Below are 22,209 nucleotides of genomic sequence, written 5' to 3' on the forward strand. Positions count from 1 at the left end.
AGATTTTCATCTTGAGCAGTTAGATGTAAAGACAGCCTTTCTCCATGGGGATTTGGAGGAAGAGATATATATGCAGCAGCCACAAGGATATGAGGTGAAAGGGAAGGAGAAACTAGTGTGCAAGTTGAAGAAGAGCTTGTATGTCTTAAAACAGGCTCCAAGGCAGTGGTATCTAAAATTTGACAAGTTTATGTCTGAACAAGGTTATACTAGATGTCACTCTGATCATTGTGTTTATTTGAAAAAGCAAAATGATGGCAGTTATATTATATTGTTATTGTATGTGGATGACATGCTTTTTGTAGGTCTAACATGCAGGAAATAAATGTGCTCAAAAGAAAATTGGCAAATTTATTTGCAATGAAGGATTTGGGAGCTACAAAACAAATCCTTGGTATAAGAATAACTAGAGACAGGAAAATCGCAAATTAACATTGCCTCAGAATGAGTACATACAAAAGGTGTTGAAAAGATTTAATATGCACAATGCAAAACCAGTTAGTACACCTTTTGCTAGCCATTTCAAATTTAGTAAGGAAATGTGCCCAAAGACCCAAGAAGACATGGATTATATGTCTAAAGTTCCATATGCATCAGCAGTTGGAAGCTTAATGTATGCAATGGTCTGCACAATGCCTGATATTGCACATGCAGTGGGAGTTGTAAGTAGGTACATGAACAATCCAGGAAAGGAACATTGGATGGAAGTGAAATGGATTCTTAGATATTTGAAAGGTACCACAAATCAAGCATTATTCTTTGGTGGTTCAAACATTTCTCTACAGGGATATGTTGATGCAAATATGGCAGGTGACAAAGATAACAGGGGGAGCACTATAGGATATGTATTTACTGTAGGTGGAATAGCTATCAGTTGGGTTTCAAAAATCCAAAGTGTTGTTGCACTTTCAACAACAGAAGTAGAGTATGTTGCTGCTACAGAGGCTAGTAAAGAAATGATTTGGTTACAAAGGTTTATGGGTGAATTGGGTAAGAAGCATGATATGGGCACATTATACAATGATAGCCAAAGTGCCATTCATCTTGCAAAAAACTCAGCATTTCATTCCAGGACTAAACACATATAGCTCAAGTACCATTTCATACGATCAGTGTTGGAAGATGGAGAGTTGAAGCTAGAAAAGATACACACTAGCCAGAATCCTGCAGATATGCTAACAAAAGTTGTAACCAAGGAGAAACTGAGAATATGCTCAGTTTCAATTGGTCTTCAAGGATGACGGTGAAGATGAGAAATAGCCAGGTCCAAAGAGGAGTCATTGTCCAGCAAATGAAGCAACGGTGGAGTTGCTACAATCATTCTTGAAGTGGGAGATTGTTGGGTGTGGAGCATGATTATTTAGAGGTCTTTGTTTCAGCCAGATGTATACCCCAGGAAGTTTGTACACCCCTCCACACGGGAGGGTGTAGGGGGGACTTTTTTTGGCTAGGGGGTCCAAGGGCCAGTGGTCCCCTGGCAAGGATTTTGGGGGCAATGCCCCCGAAGCTAAAAACAGATGTAAAATTGCCTTGTAAAAGTATAGTAATTTCTAGTCAATCTAGGTCGTTCATTAGGCAGATGATCTGATGGTAGAACTTATGTTAAGTTTATAGTTTTTTCCCTAGAAGGCAACCCCTCTCTTTGTATCAGGGCATTGTATTGAGGTTGTGTAATAGACGTGTATTCTCCGAGCGAGAAACAGAGAGGCAAGACTGTGAGAGAAAACAGAGGATATTACAATGGATCTGTTGTAGGTTGTGTCTCTTCATTTTGTTAGATAATAAAAAGGAAGTACTGGTTGTTTAGGGTGGACGTAGCCCAAACTGGGTGAACCACGTATATCTGTGTCTCTCTAGTTTTTATGCGTTTTCTGTGTTTATATTTTTGCTATATTCTATGTGTTCCATTACTCTGTAATTTATAATTTTCTAACAGTTTTCATATGCATGTGTGATGGATGCTTGACTTGGTGGTCCTATTTCTTGGCGTGATGTATTGATAATGATATGGTTGTGGTGGCATTGATGTCAACTCTTGAGGTCATGCACTTATGTCAACCTCATGATGATGTAGTTTCATGGACCATGGTGTGTGTCGGTATGTGTTGGCATGTGATGGCATTGATGGAGCTTGATGTTAGCATGACGGTTTTTTAGATTTTGCATTGTGCATTAATATACATTTCATGATGGTTTTTGATTCTACTACAGGTTGAGGAGGCTTCCACTGGTGTTGAATAGATCTACCTGTGATAGAGTTGGCCCATGGCACACTAGTTGAGTTGTCAACTAGGTTACATTAGGTCTTCATGTCTATGACTATGAGGAGACTTATTTTTTTGATGTGATGGCTTGATGATGTTGCTATAGAGGTTTGTAGGTTTGTTCAGATGAGTTACATATTGTTCATAGGTCTAATGGAGAGTGGAGGACTTGTTGGCATACTTGCCAACCTTGTTTGTTGGTCATAGTATGAAGATCTTGTATATTTTGCATGTGAATTGATAGACATGTCATGATTGTTGTTGATGCTACACAGGTTGAGGAGGCTACTATAAGTGTTGATAATATCTACATGTGATAGAGATGGTTCATGGCACACTAGTTGAGTTGTCAACTATGTCTTCATTAGGTATTCATGTATATTCCTATGAGGATACTTATTTTAGTGATGTGGTGGCTTCATTATGGTGCTATAGTGGTTTATAGGTTTGTTCAGATGAGTTGTGGGTTGTTCAGAGATCTGGTGGAGAGTAGAGGACTTGATGGCATACTTTCCAACCTTGTTTGTTGGCCCTTCTAGGTCAACTTGGCAGTGAGAATTGAAAGGCATGTTTGATTTACTTGTAGATGTGTTAGAGGCCATTTCAAAGGTCTCGAGGCTTGTACAGATTAGGGGAAGGTGATCCAATAGGTGGCACAGAGGCCTATGGGAGTGGTTATAATGCTCCAGTCGCATGGAGACTATTTCATGGGAGTGATTATATCCCCAGTCAATTTCAGACAGTGTCAAGGGTGTGACTAAGGTTTTTCACGACATTTCCTCTGCATTCCTCACACTATTCGTAAGGAAATTAGTTTGAAATTCCCAAAGGCTTACAAAATTGGTTGAACAATTCAAGAATGGTTTTAAAAGGTCATCTCATGATGTGAATGCATTTAGTGCAATAGTAGTGACCTTAGTGTATTGATTTGGTTCAATTTGTGCATCTTTGATCCTAGTCCCAACCTTAGTTTATCCCTACATGTTTTATATACTTGACCTTAGATCTAGTTGATGGTTGATTGAGTTATATGTTGAGTGTATGTGTGGAGAGAAAGATGAATAGTGATATTATGCTTCAGACCTATTGGAGATTCTATATGCTTCAATCCATGAGTGCTAATGGTTGAATAATGAGACGATCTGAAGCATGTTGTAGAATAGATCAAAATTGGAGCTGCTAGTGTAGAGATTGGTTGGAGATTTTGGTATGTTGTTGGAGTATATGTTGGTGATCCTCTCACACTTGTTTTGAAGGAGTTGTTGATGAATGTAGCACATAGCCATGTGTCTTATGATGTTAATTGTGTTATGAAACATCTTATTATTGTGAGAATATGATTGTATTCAATTTTTATGTAGCCACAGTATTTGCTATTTTGGAGAGCACACTTCTTGTGGCGTTCATATTTTGTTTGATGATGAGATCTTGTTTTTGAGAGCATGTACGCAAAGATGATTTCGTGTTGAGAATAGTTTCTTGGGATCCAATTTGAAAATACATGAAAGGAGGTTCACGTAGTGGTAGAGGAGCAGTGACTTCGTGAGAGAGGAGCAGTGATAACAAAGCTTTAGCAAAGGAACAAGTTTGACATCCAATGGTGGTTGTATAGTTTGGAAACAATTGAGCGAGGTTCATTAGTCATGATGGTGACCATCAGATCAGAGTTTGTAGAGTCGATTATTAGTTCAGGAGAAATTGGGAGAGGATCGTTGATTGTGGTGGCCTTCAGTAGATGGTAGGTTGTAGATCCGTAGAGAACAAAGTCTTCTAGCTGATGAGTAGTATCAAGTCTCCTAGCCAATCGGAGTTGGAACCTTGCATATGACGTCAGGTCTCTATGCTGATGGGAGTTAGCAAGCTATGTAAAAGACTAATTACTTGACTAATATAAATTCAAAGTAGAGCAGCATCAGTAAGGGTTGTTTTTCTCCCGGAAGGGTTTCCACCAAATATCTTGTGTCACTTGTGTGGATGTGCTTGTGATGTGTTTATTATTGTTTATGTTTCTTACATGGTTTATTATTTAGTTACTTATATGTTATATGCATGGATAATCTAATGGGTTGTTGGTGGATGTATCTGTGATTCAGTAAGTGAAGTAATAAAAGGAAAAAATTGTGTATAGACCACACTATTGATTCACCCCACCCCCCTCCCCCCCCTTCAGTAATGCTCAAAGGTTTCTAAAAATTAGTATTAGAGTGGAGCTCTTGGTTACATCTTGATCATTGAAGAGTAGATTTTGGGTTTGTTGATGGAAATTGAAAGAAAAAAAAAAAAATCGAATGGTTGTCCTCACTACTGGAAATTACAAGGTATGGCGCAAAAATGTAAAATATCAATTATTATATTGTGGTTCTAAAATTCGGAGAGTAGTATGTGAAGTTTGTGGCGAGGATCCAATTGCAAATAAAGTTTTGTTGCAGGATGCACAAGCACAATGCATAATCTACAAGAATCTTCATAATGATCATATGAAGACTAGTGGGTTTGAAATGTGCCAAATATATGTAGGACAAGCTAGAATCCATTTTTGGAGATGGCACCAGCAAAAATATGCAAAATGAGAAGAAGAGAAAAAACAAGAAAAACAAGAAGAAGAGCCTCTAGAAACAAGAGCCTCAACCACAAGAGTCTCATTCTTCTAGCGTACACGATTCATCAGATGATGAGAAGAGATAATAAAATATTGAATCCTAACGTATAATTGTTAATGATTTTATTTTGAGTTACAATTTTGAGGATTCATATTAAGATCACGGGTATGCACATAGTGAAGATGAGAATGATATTAAGAGTATTAGATCTAAGATTTCTGGAATGACAGCTACATCCCAAGGATCAAGAAAAATTATTACATATTTTTGATGATAAGGAGGCCAGGCTCAAGGAAGAGTTTTTCAACCTAAAGGTTAAAATGGTTGAATTTGAAATAGTTAAGGAATGAAGAAACAATATCAAGTGAAGGTAGAATAATGTGAGAAATTAGAAGCTGAAATTGTTTCCTTGAGAAAGAAGTGAAAAATGGAGAAGAGAATTGTTGCCTTGGATAATTTTCTTGAGATCCAAAGATCTCCATTAGATCAATCTAGTCTTGGATTTCAAAAGGGTGAACCTAGTTTTCATGCAGGAAAAAACAAGAAAGAAGAACCCAAGAAACCTGTAGAAAACAATACCAACAGTAAAAGTGAGATCCAAGGAAACAAGAAGCAAATCTAGCAACCGAATAGCAAACAAAAGAACCAGCATCACAAAAACAAGTAGAACCAGTAGAAGGTCAAGCATCACAACCAGCAGTAGAGAAGAAAATCTCAAGGAGATCCTACATTCAGAAGACCTTTTTCTCCTAGAGATAATAGTGACATATCTGTAACATTTCAAAGGAATCAAAGTCCTTTTGTTCCTTTTGTACATAATGCAGAATGTTACAACTGTCACAAGTTTGGGCATATTGCAGCAAATTGCTTGAGAATATTGTATGGACTATATCAGCAGAGATACTAGCAATTCCAGTAGCCAAGGAGAATGGGTAACAAGTATGACTATTCTTTTTATGGTTATTGTAACTCATGTCACTTGTTTTCCCATAAGGCAATAGATTGTAGGTCTAACAATTGGAAGAGAGACACATTTCATGCATGGATTAGATCTAGCATGCACAGTAGGAGATTTGATCTTCTTACTTCATATCTTACCCATGAGTAGTGTTATATTTGCCATATATTTGGCCATATGGAAAGAGATTGTTTGTTACCCCATTACTTAAGACAAAATCGTCAAAAGCAGTAAAAACAGAGAGGATCTAGCACAATTCTAGTGAAACAAGTCAAGGAAGAGAAGAAGAATCCCAAAACCATGTGGAGAAAGAAGGAATAGCAGCTCTTCAACTAGTGAAGAGAATTCCCTTCTACAATCCATGGTTATATCATGCATGCTTATAGAGGATTGCAGATCATGATAGGTGCATAACCTCATAGGGAGCATATGATAGAGTTTGCGGCAACATATGATGAGTTCTTTTCAGCCTCATGCACATTCAAGTCCACAAGATCAACCTATCCTTTGGAGGTATATTGAGCTCAGGGGATCTATGCATGTAATGGATTTACATGTGATAGTCAGCATTTTCTTCATTTATTTTCACTCAGTCATTTGTTGCAAATTTATATGTGTTTTCATGAGTGAAAAGGAGTACATTTTTCATCCATGTATATGTTTTTTATTTCCAGTGACAGTTGGTCAAAAAGATGCATATCCATGATAGATTGTGGACATGACTCTAGGATGTTTTGAGATGACTTGTGACATGGACCAGCCATGTATGAGTTGTTGCACGATGATTACTACAGCCATGTACTTGTTATTGTTTCATCATTTCACATTAGTATTATGTCCAGTCATTAGTATGTTGAGTCATGTTGATGATAGGCTTGTTTTGGAGGAGTCGTATTGTTTCTAATTTGTAGCCATGTGGATGGGCTAATGATGATGTAATAGTCATCATGTATCATGTTTTTTATTCATTGGTCCATAGGAGATGATTATATCAGCCATGTATTTCTTCGGTATATTCATGTAAAATGCTCATGGAGCCCATGTATTTATCTTGTATTATCATTTGGTCATATAGCCATGGGTCATGAGGTCATGTTATGGTCATATAAGAGTATGTATGAGGTTTTGTATCGTTTCTAAATCCATGTATTTATCATTTTATATGTCATATGGTCATGGTCATGTGGAATCTAAGTCCATATGGTGCTTATTTTTGTCAAAGGAAGCATTGTTCGCATTGGAAGCGGTCATTTCAACCCAAAAATTGGTATCTCTACAGCTTGGAGATGGAACGTGTTCACGAGGAGCACTATTTTCTCTTATTACTTTAGCCATACTTTGTTGGCATTATAGTCCACTTGGAGGTGTTCATGTTATGCCTCATACTATGATATGATAGTGGGGTTCTTGGCCTCGTGTGGATCAATGATAGCGAAGCTTCATCAAAGGAACAAGTTTCTCATCCAATGGTGGTTGGATAGTTCGGCAGAAACTAGGCGAGGCTTATTGGTCATGGTGGTGACTAGGAGATCAGAGTCTATAGAGTTGATTGTTAGTTCAGGAGTACCAGGCGAGGATCGTTGATCGTGGTGGCCTTTAGTGGATGATTTTTCGTAGATCTGTAGAGAACAAAGTCTTCCAATTGATCATTATTATCAAATCTCCTAGCCAATCGGAGTTGGAATCTTGTATATGAGGTCGAGTCTCCATGATGATGGGAGTTGGAAAGCTATGTAAAAGACCAATTTCTTAACTAATAGAAATCCAGAGCAAAGCTCTAGCAGCAAGGGTGGTTTTTATCCTAGAATGGTTTCCACCATAAATATTTTGTCTCTTATGTGGATGTGCTTGTGATGTGTTGATTATTGTTTATGTTGCTCACATGGTTTATTATCTAGCTTCTTATATGTTATATGCATGGATAATATAATTAATTTTTGGTGCATGTATGTGTGATTCAGTAAGTGAATTAATAAAAGTCAAAAATTGTATATAGATCACACTACTGATTCACCCCATCCCCCTCTCAGTAGTGCTCAAATTTTTCCAACACGTGGGTTGGGAACCAATGCACCGTTGAAGGAGATAAACATAAAGTTATTAAACAATGATGGTAACAAAATATTTAATCTCATAAGACTAAACCCACAACTCGCAAAGAGAAAAATAACTTAACTAAATAAGTTATGCAAAACCAATGTTATATACTAAGTATTTAGAAATTTAAGCCTATTTATGACAAGTGTGAAATACAAGAAATTTTTGTAGCTTTTCTATCCATAAAAAGAACTTATTTTCATCTTAAGGATAATTTTTTTCCCTAAAACTTTAAATGGGAGAGATAAATGGTTTGCCCAATTAGTGACCAATTGTTGAGCAGGCACAACAACCTCCCATTAGATTGTGAATAATAATGGGAACCCCTCAAAATTTTCAATTCTATTAACATTTTTTAACTTATATTATTATTTTCAATAATTTGATCGATTTATTTTAAATTTACTTAGTTATTTAAGATTTATTATTTTAATATTTAACTCAATTACACAATGAACAATTCTATCCATATCTTGTGTTCCCATATAGATATCCCATAACTAGATACAAGCATGTGTGATTACTTCAAACTCTCAGATGATTCAATCATGGATATGCTCCATTTGAATACAATGCCTATCTTAACTCTTCATAATGCATGGATCTTGAATCCATTGTTAACACTTAGACTTTTTTGTATTAAATGAGTGATGATGTGGCCCACACCACGTGGTAGTCTATGTGTAACCCCATAAGGTATTATTATTTTCCTTTTCTTATCCATGTGGCATGTGGATTTATGAGGTTTCCTACATGGAATTGATGTCGTAGTAGTGGATCTTATCTAGGATCTAGAAGCAAGTATGAGGTACAATTTATGTTTTACCTGGATTCTAGATCTCCAATTCTCTCTCCTCGTCTAGATCTGAGATATAGTATTGTATTTGTTCCATCATTTTCATTTCTAACCAGATCTAGAGTCCAACTCCAAATACCTGGATGTATGGATATCTAGATATTCAAGGTATCCATATTTCTTTACATTTTATGAGATGAACACCAACTAACCTTCCACATCATCAGTTTGCACTGACATGTTCTACCACTCATCATGTTGATGTGTATCATCTTATGTGTCATAGTTCCAAACTTGTCCAAATGGGAAAATTTTAACTACAATTTCAAATGACTCTCCATTAACCTTAAATTACAAAATATACTAAAACATGAGAAGTTAATAAACCATGACATTGTTAAAACCCAATGAATGTGTGATTATCCTTTATGGTATTTTTAAATAATAAATATTTTTCATAATATCTTGTGTCCTCTCTCTCATTCTATTGCTTATAGATTATATCTTTTCTCAAATGAAATCTGATTATAACTCAATCTTTGTAATATGGGAATTGATTTTGATGAGATTATTATTATTATTATTAATTTACAGTGGTGTGTTTTACTTATTTACAGAAGTTTACTTGATTACCTTAAATTATTTTCTAATTGTTGAATGTATTGAAAGAAGTTGTCATTGGTGTCAAAGGCTATTCAAATTAAAGAGAAAGTTACATATTAAAATACACATTTCAAAATATTTCTTTTATATTTTTTATGCCCAATTTCGATACCCTATATTTGAATGCATTTTTACTCCATTTATCTAGCTCAAGTGGAAGGATAACATATGTTGGCTTGTATGGGCCTGACCCAGTTTCAGAGGTGATTTAGCCAAGCAAATCCCAGTACTACTGGCCCTGTCGGCAACAGTTCGTGGAGCGTGGATTGAGGTCTCACCCGAAGTAGTATGGGAGGGTGCTAGAACCAGGTTTCCACACCCTTGAGATGTCTGATGGGCTTCTAGAGTTTCGCGGTCTAACCCGTCACTACGCACACTTGCAATCCCTTCGCAACCTGTGGTGTTGCTTCCGTGCAACTCTACTCAGGGCGCAACCCATATAATACCCAAGTTCCTTGTTATTTAATCTGTTGTTACCTGATTACTTAACTTGTGTGTGTAAGATTAATGGTTATTACAGCATATTCAGCAATCATATCAGTGCACGCGATAAATAAACCAATATAAATGTAAAGAAGTCAATGTACAACAAATACACAAAAATAAGAACCAACTTCTCTTTATTAATCTTCAATCCCGATTACAGACTCGACACCACCTTGCGCACTTAGCTGTAGGGGTCCGCGCACTCAGCTGCGGACTCTACTAGGCCTCTACGCACTCAGCTGCAGAGCCTCTTCCTACTACTACGACCCAATACACTTAGAATCCTACTCTAAGCTCAAACCATTCGTTCGCTATTAACTATATTTAAAACTTAGAGCCTTTCTCTATTTATACAAGCCCATAGTTTGTGGACCATGGGTAGGCTAACATGACTTTACATTACATTACATTACTTTAGGGCGGACAACCCTATGACTTAACCTCTACTTCGCACTCCGCGCCTGCAATTCGCGGAGTCTTATAAAACCTTTGACAAAAACTTGGTCTTTGAGCCCCAAAACATGTTGTGGGTGGATTCCATGCTCATCGGGCCCCCAACACAATCATCGTGACTTGTCTTGAGTCACTCTGCTGGTCCGGTGATCTTGGCACGGAGCCCCTCCAACTGGTCCCGTACTGCTCGGAGGTCTGTGGCGCACTGTTTTGTGGTTTGTTGGACCTGCTGCATCTGTTCCTCTGATGCTTCTTGCTGAGGATCTGCTACCTGCCTTAGCGCATATATCTCTTGCATCTGTGCGAGCTTTCCCTCAATCTTGGCCGTAATGGTGAAGTCCTCATCAATCCAAGGCTGGATGGGTGCTTTGAGAAGTGCCTCTTTCTATCTTGCAGCATCCACCTTTTCCCTCAGTGCCCTCACTTACTGCATCTTTGCCAGCCGTTGGGTGAGGATGATTTTCTGCGCAGTTCCCCTTACACTGTCATACTACTCCTGTAGTTCGTGCGCCTCTGTTTCCAGGCGTTGTACGTTGGGGTCCTCCTGCAAGGATGTGAGGACGTCAAAATCTTGGTCCAACATACTGGTACAGTCCTGCACGGCCCGTCCAATTTCTTCCAGTCTTGTTTGAATCATGCTAACGCGCTGTTCTTTAACTTCTGGAGGAGTGGAAGGTTGCACCTTCAACTGCAGCTCGGCAATCTGGAGGTTCAACTCCATATATACTTGTGTTGTTTCCTCGCGCGCACTTTGGACTCCACTTGCCAAACAGTGGATCCGCATCTCTGTTGGTAAGTCTGTGGCGATGGATAACTCTAGAACATGTTAGCAGGCTTCATCAACTGTTTGCGCGATCTGTTGATTTTGTGACACTAGCTCGTCATGCTGTAGGGTGAGCTAGTCGACGTTGATCTTCTTCTCACTCATTACTTGGATCGTGCGACCCTCTCTGGCACAGAGTTCTGTTGTGATGCCATCCTACAGATGATGCAATGTATCTCATAGAAGGGAAGCCAAATTTAGGCCAAGTCCCTTGATCCTGCCCACCGCGGCTCTGTCGTCTTCTTTCTTTGATGTTAGTGCTCCTTCCGATAGCACTACGGTGTTGGCCATCTTTGCAGGTAGTAGCTGCTCCGTTGTTGATGTACCTGTGGTGCCGTAGGCAGCTACTGCTCCTTCCTGTGGGGGCCGCACCTGAAGTTCCTACAACTGCGCCCTTAGGGCCCCCAACACCACCTGTTGCTCCGTCATGGCTTCCTGGAGCGCTTCCCTGGTGACCTCGTGAATCCTGTCGCCAATGTCATAGAGGTCGCCTTTGGTCAATGTAATCAGTTCGATGTCCAGTTTGGATGCCTTGACCTTTTTTCATTGACTTGATCTCTCCGTGACGTGTGGCCGTTTCAGATGGGTGGATGTTGTGCTCGGGTCCGCACCTTTTGTTGTGTCCTTTTCTCCCTGTCATGTAGACAAGTTCTGGCCCCCTTCCTTTTGCATCATGGTGACCCCTGTTGCATGCACTGCTACTAATTTTTCGGTGGCCTTTGCCTACTCTGTGGCTTCTTTCACTGCCTTGCAGACAGCCCTTAACTCTGCGGCCGCTTGTTCATTGCGCTTTTACTGGGCCAACTGGGTGATACGCAACTTGGTTGCAGCCTTCTACTTTTGTGCTACTGTTCTATCCTTCTCCACCAGATCCGGGGTGCGCCACTTGAGAGGCCATGATTCTAGCACTAAGAAGATTGCATCATCAATGGCGATGAAGGGGAGCTTGGTCCAGTTCTACACTAGATCCTTACGCGCCTTGATATACACATTATGCATATCTGCCTTGAAGTCTGCAAAGCTCCGCAGACTGTTGTACACTGTGGGGGACAGGCGCAGCCTCCTGTTGATCCACATCCGGACACTCACCTCCATGAGCACCCAAAAGATCTTTGTTTCATGAATCCACGTGGCATCCTTAGTAGCCCATAGCGACGCATACTTTCAGCCTCTGGTAAGTCCTGCTCAATATTAGGAAACTGATTGTCCTCAGGCAGTTCTCCTGTTACCAGTAAAATCGACAAGAGCAACCAAGCATAGTGGAAGGTCTTGCCTTTCTCCTAGGCTTCTTTGCAATTAGTTAGGAAATCCTCACAGAGGACCTCAGCCCAGTTGAATTTTACCCCCTCCATGCATTGTTCTGCCAGCGCAACTACTGGTGTTGGTACCTCATCTCCACAGCATTTTCGCATTACCTTCCTAGCCAAGATTTGGGTGGCTATGCACACCACTTTATCTTTAATGTTGTTGATTATGTAACCCCTCTTTTACTTTTCCAGTTTGTGTTTCTTCTTCATGGCCTCTACAAGCACCAAATATCCACTTTTTTTGGCTATCTCCATGAGGTCCTTTCCCTTACAGGGGAGCTGGGAAATCCTATGGATAAGATCCGTCATGATGGGAATAGGCTCCTCCAACCATAAGTACCCATCGTGCACCAGGAAAAGCAGTTGCCCGATGACGAAAATTGTGATAGGCATACGGTGAAAGTGTGGAATCCATAGTAGCTGAAGTAGTCTGGCCTTCTCCACACCGCACAACCATTTCTGCGGCTCTAATGTTGTAATTGACCCCTCCGTGCTCTGCTTCATGAGGTTCTCAGTCTCTAAATGTGGGAACTTCTTACTGTCCACGAGTTCCCAATCTTCAAACTTCATTGTGGGCACGCGGCCAAGGGCCGAGCCCTCAAACACAATTCCATTGGGGAGGAGCAGGGTTTGGAGTGCGCTCTTAGCAGCATCTGAATCCTTGGGTACCTTAGCTTTCCCTTTCCGTGGAGGAACGTACTCAGGAAATTTCACTGCAACACGCACCAGATGGATGTTTTCTTCCATGTATTTTGCTACTTCTATCTCATCTATGAGAGCTTGTAGGTCCTCCTCTTCATCGTTTGTCTCAATGGTGATAGCCTTTCCCCTTTCTTCCATGGAGAGTTTATCGAACCGCGGATTCCGTGGGGATATGCAGCCTGGTCCCGCCGCCTGCTTATCTTTCTTAGGCCTCGGCATCCGAGGTGATTTCATAATTTTCGACACATCCCCAGCATCTCTGGGGACATCCTGCACCATGGGGCTCTGTGCGGCTTCATTGGTGGTACTTTCTACAAAACCCACACCTCTCCTAGTAGTCGTCATCATGTTTGAATTGTCTATGGTTGTTCGCAAACTTTGGGGCTCAAATATTTCTTGGCGCTCAACACATTGTGCTCTACATAATTGCTCAAATCTCAAATTAACAAGTGTTGTGTCGTGTTAGCCCTTGGAGTTTTATAGCGCCTTTTGAATTCAAATTCGATCGTTCCCCCCAATTCTGAGCCATCAATGCTTTCTTGGCGGCAGATTGCCCTAAATCTAGTTCTTAATTTGTGTCTTAAATGCCCATCGCTCGCTCCCTTTTGCCTTAAATTAGACATCTCATCATGAACAGTGACACCAACATTTACTTCCCAGCCTACCTGCACGGTAGCGTAGCCCCCCATGCGCGGGCGCGAACCTTGTGTCCTACTGATTCTGTGTGCACGTCGCTCATTGCGCAGCTCCCAAACAGACTCTTTTAGAGTCCCGCGCTCTCTTTCAACTGTCTAGAGCACTGAGATTGTACTCCCTACGTTTAGTCTGGTGGTTGCACCACCTGTGCGAGACTTCAACTCACCTTCCAACATAGTCCACGGAAACTCCTTAATTGTCTGCGTGACCACCGGGGCCGAGCATTCTGCTATATGTAGTGCACTCCCCTGATTACTGTGTTTGGTGAGGTGTGGTCGTAGCCATGGTAGCAGAGTCATAAAATATCAACGACACTCTTCTAATGCAGTGGTACGATCATCTGTATCTTGCCTTGTCATCCCTGGTTTATCAACGAGACATGCCTGCATGATCTCGTTTCCCAGCGTCTTGATCTCATTGTGCATCAAAATGCTTTTCTTCCTCAATCGTACCCGGTCCTTTTCGAGTTTGCGAAGTCTAAGGTTCCCTTGCTGGATGGCTTCCTGAATCCTTATATGTTCAACCTCGTGTAGATGTGTGATTTCTTCCTTCTGGTCATCACGCACTGCCACTACTACAGGGTCTAGTACCTGTGGATTCCTTTTTTCATTTTCTTCAGTAATTACGGTCTCCACTCTCTTCCTTGCCTTTTGAATCGTCTCCACGTTCAAGTTTTTTCACATGGTCCGGTAGGCCCATCGAACCATTGGCACGCGCAAGTCCCAATCATATCGTCTCGCCTGGTGAACCTTATTCAATATTCCACACACCCTATCAAAGGCTTCATCGTGGAGAATTGGTAACGTGCCTCGCCTTTCCTGCTATTGTGGGTTTTTCTAATTCTCTATTCTGGGGGTGGTGTGCACTTGTGCGAACTGTACAGCATATGTCTGTACCCATCGGGAAAGGTGGCCGTGCAAGTTGTTCCGCACCTATTGACTGACTTGAATTCGAAGTTGGGGTTTTCCAAAACATAGGCACATCATCCTTCTGCATCCGTGCTAGTCCTCAAAGTTTCCTTGATGCGTACCCCACCATCGTGTGTGTGGTGCACACAGTGCCCACTTCAGTGCATCGAACCACTGTTGTTCTAGTACTGCACTTTCGAATTTTCTCAGAAATTCATCCACCCCTGCCAATCCATCATATGTCGGCAGCTCCCTTACTTCTGTTGTCGTGCAACGCAATGATCTAACCATCGTGTTGCAATTAAGCGTTGTTACTCCGTGCAGCCGATTCTGCATTGCTCTATCTCTTCATCTGAATCTGAAGTGCAAGAGCTTCCGCGCTCCCACGAAATCTTTCCATCTGCAGTCAGATTCACCCAATCCTCTCCTTGCATAGTTATCTTGTAGATACAGTCGATATCATCATCACTATTGTTTTCGCGCACTGGTTCAGTGTATCACACTCCTTTGGCTAGATCTAGTGGTACTACCATGCGTACTGACTTTTTCTCAAAGATCATTTTGCGCTTCTTCATATTTATGAGTCCGTTCATATCAGTGGCCGAGTCTATTCCTAGTAGCGCGGGATAGGGATTGCTATCATCGACAATCTCTGTCACTTCAAAATCTACCTGCGCTCGCACCTTCAATATCTACTGTTACCCCTTACAATCTTCCCATGGGAAAGATCTTCTGATGGTTCACCATTCGTAACTGAATAGGAGACAATTGTAGTGCAGGTCTGCCCATGCAATCCCATGTTTTCTTTCGTAGTACATTCGTGTCCAAACCCAGATCCAGGATTACCTAATTCATTTCATATTCACTGATTTGCATAGTCAACCTCATTTCCCTCCCTGTGCGCAATGCATGCTTTCCAAGTTTCTGGACCATGCACGGTTCTTCTGACCCCGCGCACCTAGTAATAAGTTCTTGTAGTCCTTTGACTGCCTTGCTGTCGTGCAACAGTTTCATGCATGTCTCCAAATGGGTAGTGAGCATTGAAGCATCCATCCCTGGTTCTAGTTGATCCTTACTACCTGAAGTGGAGGCCTCCATGAAGCTCTTCTTAGCTTCCATGAATGTCTCCTTCACGCGTTCTAAATCAAATTTGGGTTCCTATGTAGGAGCCTTGTGAACCCACGCACTTTCTTCTAGCGGATTCCCTTTATCATCTCTCGTGGTCATACCGCTCCTGAGCATCATGTTTACATTTGGGTCTTCTTCGCGCGGCTCAAACCTCATCATTTGTAAATTCTAAGTCGGAGGGGGCTAGAGTATCCGCTTTTCGCGCATCCTCGCTATTAACGAAGGGCAGTCTTTTGCCTCATGATCAAACTGAATACAGTACCAACATGATATTCTTTTCAGCTTTGTACAATCGCAGGCATAATTCCCTGGCCCTCTGCCATTGTAACAAATTATTTGTCTGTGACCCCTTCCTGGCCCCATTCCGCCTCGACCCCGACCTTGCCCCTGAAACCCAGCACGTGCCACCCCTACATTTGGGTCGAGGGCTCGCGTTTCGATCTGTGCCTTATAGGCAAGAGTCTGATCCATCATTTGTTCATAGCTTTGGCAGGTGAGTTCGTCATGGCCTACCAACCTACAAAAATTACAAAACAATTGTTGGGACGTTTGCATATACTTCCGCAATAGATGACAATTATCTGTGGTGTGTTTTCCTCCTATCTGGAAGATCACGCACCATAATGCAGATGCCACGCTTGCCCCTGCCTGTGCCTCCGGTCTTAGTGGCATCGGTCGTCCTCCTACGAAGTAGTTCGCGAACACTGGACAGTGGTCCTTGTCGTGCCCTTGGCCTTTGCATTTTATAAACCATACTTCCTCGCGCACCTTCGACCAAGGTGTCCTATCCTGTTTCAAACTTTGCATTTCTAGACACAGATTCTACAGTTGCATATGGATTTGTTGGACTCCCAACCCATGGTCTTGTATAGGGGTCTCATGCAATCTCATTTCCATCTCCAACGCTTCGGCTTGGGTGGAAAGTTTTTGTTGCGACAGCGCTGTCCTTAAGTGTGGCGTAAGTGAGGCCACAAACCATGTGCAATGTTGTGCATCTGTTAATGTCATATTGGCTTTGCGGATCATACTCTTCAGCCTTTGGTCTAGATCCCAGGGGGTCTCGCCCAGGAGCATCACGATCTTCTTAAACCTGATGATTGATTGGGTTTTTGATTTTGGCCTGCTAAATTCCCTGTTCAGCGCGGCCTAGATCTCTGCAATTCCTGCATTCGGGTGGTCATTAGAATGCTTGATATACTACATTAATGCCCGATCCTACAGCGTGCTCACCAATGTGGCATTTTTAATATTATTATCCACGATGCCCTCTGCTTCCCATACTGCTCTTACCACGAACCAGAATTGGTCTGGATCTTCATTTCCCACTCCTCTGAATACTGGTAATTTGATCGCACTTGCCATACTAAACTACGGTGGTGGAGGAGGTGGGTTGGGTGGAGATGGAGGTGAGGGGGTGAGACGGGTGGCGGTGTGGGTGGAGGTGGTAAACATAAAATGCGCTGCCTTATCAGACTAATAGGGCTTCTCAGGGAAACTTTCGTGAGAACTTCCTCACTTTCCCACGAGGGTGAAATTAAGGGAATGTTTTCCAACTCTTCACTACTTCCACTTCTATAGATATTCCCACTTCGCGTAGTTCCAAACATTAATTTATTCGCATCACCCTCCTTTCACACAATGGCATCTTAATCCAAGTGTTCAAAGATTTAATATACTTACCTCGCGGTCCCTTGAGAAAACGTCGCTCTGCCTCACTGTAGTTGACAGTCGTGTCTATCACAAACTTAGTGATAAATACTCCTATTATCCGGTTGAGCCAATGGTCCACAGCTCACGTGATCTTATCTTCCGATGTTTCTAGCCTGCACACTAATTTTGGAGTCCGCACTATTGGCTTGTCGAGCCTACACCTTCCCTGGCTATCTGCTAACCTCTCAATCCACTCATATAGCTCAGAAGAAAAGGATGCAAAGAAAATTTCATGGATTTCCGTATACAAGTAGCACTCCAACCACTGTTCCTTAGATACTCGAGGATTTTTGTTCTCCTGTGCCGCGAACTCATGAATATTCTTGTCCAACCACTCTTCAATTTCTTTCTTTGTTGGATTCCAGTGGCATGACATCAGACATCCTTTATGTAGATCCTGGTCCCGGCAACGGAACCATTTGTTGGCTTGTATGGGCCTGACTCGGGTTCAAAGAAGATTTTGCCAAGCAAATCCCGGTACTACTAGCCCTTTTGGAAATAGTCCGCGAAGCATGAACTGAGGTCTCACCCAAAGTTGTATGGGAGGGTGTTAGAACCAGGTTTCCACACCCTGGGGATGTCTGATGGGCTTCTGAAGGTCCGCGGTCTGACCCGTCGCTATGCGCACTTGCTATCCCTTCGCAACCTGTGGTGTTTCTTCCACACAGATCTACTTAGGGCACAACCTATATAATACCCAAGTTCCTTGTTATTTAATCTGTTGTTACCTGATTACTTAACTTGTGTGTGTAATATTAATGGCTATTACAGCATATTCAGCAATCATATCAGTGCGCGTGATAAATAAACCAATATAAACGTAAAGAAGGCAATGTACAGCAAATACACAGAAATAAGAACCAACTTCTCTTTATTAATCTTCAATCCCAATTATAGACTCGACACCGCCCTACGCACTTAGCTACGGACTCTACTAGGCCTCTGCGCACTCAACTACAGAGCCTCTTCCTACTACTACGACCCAATACACTTAGAATCCTACTCTAATCTCGAACCATTCGTTCGCTATTAAATATATTTACAACTTAGAGCCTCACTCTATTTATACAATCCCATGTCTGTGGACCATGGGTAGGCCGACATGACTTTACAATACATTACTTTAGGACGGACAACCCTATGACTTAACCTCTACTTCGTGCTCCGCACCTGCAATTCACGGGGTCTTATAAAACCTTTGACCAAAACTTGGGCTTTGAGCCCCAAAACATGTTGTGGCGGTATTCCATGCCCAACAACATATATTATTGGAAAGCAGATTCTGAGACATTTCCAACAGTATATCGTTCTCCCTCTAACTCATCGTAGTTGAGGAGAAATTACTTTTTGAATATATTTACTATATATTTTTCCAATTGCACAAGCCAATCCACCCAGTGGACAAGTCAAGCCAACCATTGGACAAGTCAGCCTAGACTAGACTCTCAATGCACTATAAATAGGCATGAGAAAGATAATTTCAAGTCACTTTCTCAAGCAAGTTCAGATCTACTCAAATAAGAAAAGAGGAGGAGTTTGAGGTTCATATCTCATGAATGAGAAGTGAAGAGGATCTTATTTGGATAGACATTCAGGGGAAGGATTTTTGGCACATTTTTAAAGGGTTTTTGGTTTATTTTTGAAAGGTTTTTGGGCTTATTTTTGAAGGACTTTTTGGCACACTTTTTGAAGCATGTTTCTGGTCCTGGTTAGAAAGCCAATTGCAGATCTATGTTGGAGGGCTAAAATTTGTCCCCTTTGAAGTATGAATTTTAGATTTGTTTAGAGGGATTAATTCTAGTGTGGAATGTCAAGTTTCAGGCTTGTGATGAGAGAAATGACCTATCCCTGTTGAGGAAAATTTCCAAGAACAAATTTATGGTACAAAGAAGTCTAAACTCAGTCCTAGTTTAAGGGCCAAATCCTAGTGTGTTTGAAGGAAATTTTCAGGTCTTTTTTTTAAACCTAATATTGTTCTCTATTGAGGAGGCTAAACCCTATGGAAGAGGAAAAGTTCTAGAAGTCGAGTTTTAATTGCTTGAGGATTGATTTTAGGTATGTTAAAGTCCAAGTTTTATTCCTAATTTGGGTCCTTTTGAGGTCAAGTTCTATTAATAAGGAGGTTGATTTCAAGGATCACTTGTTGAGGTAATTTTTGTTGCTAGGAAGGATATGTTTAGGAAATTGAGTGTGTGTTTGAAGGATAGAGGACCAACTGCCATGAGGTAGACTTTATTTCACTAATATTGAATTTTGTACAAGCTTTGGTTCTTATAAATTGGGTAGTTGGTGCTTCCTTTCAATTGCTGTTAACAAACCACGTAGTTGGTGCTTTCTTTCATTTGGTGTTGATAAACCAAGGAGTTGGTGTTAATAAACCAGGGAGTTGGTGATTCCTTTTAGTTGGTGCTAATAAATTTGATGTACTCTTTTATATATATCTATATATCTATATATATTAAAAATAATTTGTGCTTTGTATTTTAATATGCTTTGATTTATAACTATGGATGCATCTACAATTAAAAGTTGTTAATATTTATTCACCCCCCCCCCCCCCGCCACCCAATATTGTTGAATATTCTAGCAATTGGTATCAGAGCAGGGTCCTTGAAAAATAGTTTGACCACTGGAATGTATGTTATGCATAATTTTCACGATTGCGGACAAAGGTGAATTCCCTAGATCTAGTGGTCTAATCTAAAATAATAGAAGACAACAAGCATGATTTTTTCCGTAGAGAAATTAGAGTATGGGAAAAAAGCCTACCTGGAATCTGTAGCAAGCATTTCTTTCCTCCTCACTTGTAAGCTCCAATTGTAGCTCCAAGTGCTATAATTAGAACCTACACACACGACTTAAATAAGAAAAGGATCCACAACATCTATCTAACATAATATAACATCTATATTCAATGAATCAGCATGTAATTGAAATACATGAGTGCAAACATAACACAACAGAGATAGGAAAATAACATATTCTTTATATTGACAAATATAAGAGAGATTTTACAACCATAAATAATAGCTGACTTTGTAGATGTCTCCCCAAGTTGACTTGTCCTTCCTTGTCACAAAGCACACCTCAACATCAAACCTAATGCATGAATATGATGAATCCTTTAGGTTCAAGGAAACAACATGAGGGCACTATCAATCTCCAAAATCTAACCCTGGTGTTATGGAAGGAAGTAAATTTATAGGATGAGTGTGGTATTTTAGGATTTACCATCTTAGGATTGAGATCCACATACGATGGGAGGATGAGCTCAAGGGATAAGTGTTGGCTTGATGGGCCCTGACCCAGTTTCAGTGTTAAGTAGCCAAGCAAATATCTACACTATTGTCCCTTTCGGCATCAATCCATGGAGCGGGGACTGAAGTCTCACCTGAAGCAGTATGGGGGGGATGCAGGAACCAAGTTTTTGCACCCTGAGATGGTTGTGATGTCGATTTTAGACCTTCACTCTACCTTTGTGCAGATCGATAAGCCCTTTAGGGCTTATCAATGTACTTTTCTTATTCGTCCTTGAAGCCTCCACGAAAGTCTACAACTATCCTTCGCGTACCCTAAATAAATAGATCAGGCACCTACGCTCCTCTTTAATTACTCTTACTTCTATATTTACTCAGGTTATCTTAGTTTTGTATAGTCTTAACATATAATTATGATTATCTTCGCGTAAACATATATCTTTACTTGTGTTCATATAACAAAGAGAAACATATAGTTTCACGCATCAAAATAGCATTAAAACATAAACCCAGTGTTCAACGCAACATAATCATATGAAATTAACAGAAGTAAAATACACAGGTAATTCCAGAATACTTCTCTTTATTGATAATCCAGGTTTCCAGTATAGACTCTGACTACCCTGCGCACACAGCTACAGGGGTCCGCACACTCAATTGCAAACTTCTACCCTAGGCCTCTGCGCACCCAATTGCAGAGCCTCCTCCTACACTAAGACTCTTTTATCTTAGCTCTATCAAACAAAAAACTTACTTATAACTTTACCAAAAACTTATCAACTGCCTTAGACTCTCTAAGACACTCCTTTTTATACATTCTCATGGCCCGTGGACCAAGGGTGGGTCTCATCAAGACGACACAAACTATATGACTTAAGAGCGGAAACCCTTTTTGATTGCTTACATATTCGTGCTCTATTACCATAAAACGTAGAGGCTTTACATTCTTTACATAAAATTTGGGCCTTTAGCCACAAAAATTGGGCTTTTAACCCCAAAATTGACCCCAGGGTACCCATTCCCAACAGGCCCCAAACACAAATTTGGTGACTCGCCCTTGAGTCACTCTGCTGGCACAGAGATCTTATCGTGAAGACCTCCCAACTCCCCTTGTACCACTACGACTTCAGCGATGCACTGTGTTGCCACCTACTTTACCTACTCGACCAACTACTCCGTTGCTGACCCTACATTGTCTGCTTGTATTTTCTTCTGTGTCGCCTGCAGAATAACCAATTTCCCTTCAATGGTGGTCATCAACACATATGCTTCATCTAGCCAAGGCTTCAAGCGATCCTTCAGTACTGCCTCCTTGTGTTGTGTTGTGTCCACTTGTTCTTTAAGCGCCTTTGCTTCCTGTA

This window comes from Pinus tabuliformis, chromosome Q, assembly GCF_031772625.1.
Source record: "Pinus tabuliformis cultivar Carrire ecotype Pingquan chromosome Q, CPIR1, whole genome shotgun sequence".
In the NCBI taxonomy this organism is placed as follows: domain Eukaryota; kingdom Viridiplantae; phylum Streptophyta; class Pinopsida; order Pinales; family Pinaceae; genus Pinus; species Pinus tabuliformis.